The following is a 2,956-nucleotide window of genomic DNA, read 5'->3' on the forward strand; positions in this document are numbered from 1 at the left end:
CCGCGAGTGTTACAACTTTTCAAAATAATTTTAGTCGAGGATGTCTCGCTCGGGCGGTCTAAACTGACCGCCCTAACGAACACTCGCGTCTTTTTAAAATTTTTAAAACCGAGGTTCTCCCGCTAGGGCGGACACTTTTGTCCGCCCCAGCGAGCACTCGTAATTTTCGGGCAGACAGACTCTCGCTAGGGCGGACACTTTTGACCGCCCTAGCGAGTCGCGAATGTTTAAAAGCTGCGCCCTCCCTTCTCTCTTCTCCCACTCGCAAAACCTACACTTTTCTCTCAAATTTTCGCCCCTCCACTCCAGATCTGAAGCGATTGACGTGGTTTCTTGCCAATTTACAGGTATATTTGTGAATCTCCATTGTTGCAAAGCCCAAGACGCGATTTTCCCGGCCAAATCTACACTCTCCGACCACCACCCACGCCGCCGCCTCTTCACGTTCCGGCGAGCTTCCAAATTTTCCGGCGACTTCATATTACTTGTGCACTCTACTCTTACCATGGCTTCCAAACGCTCGAAGGTAACCCGCGGTGCCTCTAGTTCTCGATCCACCCCCTCTATATTTGTGAATGATAGGGCTAGGGAGCGATTTGAGCAAGCTAAACTCCATAGAAAACCAATCCCTGAGAGGGGATGTACTTCGTGGATTTTAGATAATATTTTTGAGGAGTTCCAGGTTGCAGGACGAGGGTGGACGAATTTTTTAGCACAACCGAATGCGGCTGTGGTGCCGGTTGTACGTGAGTTTTACGCTAACGCCCCGGAAGGGACTGAAAATAAGGCTAGGGTGAGGGGACGTCAAGTCCCATATGATCCTAAAACGATAAATGATTTGTTGGGTTTACCGGCAGTGGATGATTCGGTATTCCAGGCTTGGGTGCTGAATCCGGATTACGATCTGATCATTCACACATTGTGTTATTCGGGCACTACGTGGAAGCAGCCGGGAACGTATACGGTGTTTCTTGAGAAATTTTTGAAGGTGGAGGCGGCACTTTGGTATGCCTTTCTATCGAAGAGATTGATGCCGGTAGGGCATACGAGTGATGTACAGCGGGATAGGGCGGTGGTTCTTTATGCGATCTATACCGGGATGCCTATTGATGTGGGCAAACTCATATTCGGGCAGCTGACTATCTGTATCAATTGCAACAATTTAGCCTTTTATTTCCCCACTATCGTGACTGAGCTATGTGCCCGCGCGGGTGTGATTTTCGCGCACGATGATGAGTGGCTACCGCCACTGAGATCCATCGATGAGGCTCTGCATACCTCCAAGTACGCGAAGAGACGGGATGAGCTGCCCGCTGATGTATTTTACGGTCACGTGCAAGCCGCTCCACCACCGCCGGTCGTCGGACATCCACCACCACCGCAGCCACGCCGCCGTGCCATTCGAGACCGAGTCGACGAGTTGGGCGCTTGGGCCACCTACCAGACTCATTATCAGACCATCGACCAAGCCCACACTCTGAACATCGAGTACTTGGTGCAGGGCATCTCGACTCACTTGGGCTTAGACACTTCCGGCCGGCCGCCTGTTCCAGCATACCCGCCACCTTTCCACTTCCAGTACACGTATCCTATGCCGCCTGCAGCTGACGAGGGCAGTCCACCACCTGAGCATGATGAGGAGGAGGAGTTTTGATCAGGGGAGTTCACTGTTTCCCCTTTCTTTTTCTTTTGCATTTTCTATTGTTGCATTTGAATTCATAAGTTGTTATTGTTTTTCGTGTCTGTTTCGTTTTGTGCGATGAGGGCATTGCACAACTCTAGTATGAGGGGGTCGGGTAGTTTGTTTTGTTTGTTTGTTCAGTTATTTAGTTTGTTAGTTGGGTTTTTAAGTCGGTGTATTTTCGTTGTTAGATTGTGAGTCGTTTATGGTGAGTTGACATGATTTATGAGCCGATGATGATGTTGCTTTGAGAAATATTGATTGGGTCAATGCATGAATGATACTCTGGATTGTTGAAACATGAGTTTTGGTTCAAATTTTGAACTTTTTGAGCACATATGTGTGGGCCTAGAATTTTGTAGGAATAATGGTGAAATTTGAAATTCTTGTTGGTTAACTTGAAAGACATCACGTATGAATTGATTTAGCATGAAAACCCGTGGAAATAAGTCACTAATTGAGATCGTGCATGATAGCATTTGACTGACCTTGAACCGTACATATGCCCCCTTGTCAATATCCTGAATTCAAATACAGTACTCCTAACCAGCTGTAATCCAAAAAGATATATTCTTAGCCTAGGGAGTACATGTGTGAAAATTGTGCATCAAAATGTTGAAATAACAAAGTTCTTGTAAAAAGAACTTTGTGAAAAAAGGAGATGTAAGGTGAGGGGGAGCCGAAAATAAAAGGAATGAAATTCTATTCCTAGGCTAAAAGTTGGAGATGTAAGGAGTCGAGGAAGTCTGACACACAGTCTTGACAATTGCACAATGAAAATGATCGATGTACTCCCAACTTTTCGCCACTTGAGCTTATTTTCTTTCCTTTCGACACCCTTCTATGCACTTAAAAATTGACTAAAGTTCAAAATGATGGTTAGTGATGAATGGACACGGGGATGCATGCTAGTGAGATTTGTATTGAAGTGTTAATTGAGTGACTTGCATAACTTGACGATTGATCTATTTGACGTACGAATGACTAGACCCACCATGACACACACACGTTCGAATTAGTGCCAAGACTTATTTGTAGATGAAAAAGAGTATTTATTTGTGAAATGACTTGATTATGATGTGAAAAAATTTACTGAGGCACGAACATAAAATTGTTAACTCACCATTAACTTTTTCTGGTGTTGGTTATTTCGTTTTTTTTATTTATTTTGTCTGTTTAGAATCTCGTGCTTTAACCTATTTTACTCGAGGGCGAGCAAAAGGTTAGTATGAGGGGGTTGATAGGACTCGTTTTTACGTGTTTTTAGTGTTGGTT

The sequence above is a fragment of the Primulina eburnea genome, chromosome 6 (genome assembly GCF_022965805.1).
Source record: "Primulina eburnea isolate SZY01 chromosome 6, ASM2296580v1, whole genome shotgun sequence".
Classification (NCBI taxonomy): domain Eukaryota; kingdom Viridiplantae; phylum Streptophyta; class Magnoliopsida; order Lamiales; family Gesneriaceae; genus Primulina; species Primulina eburnea.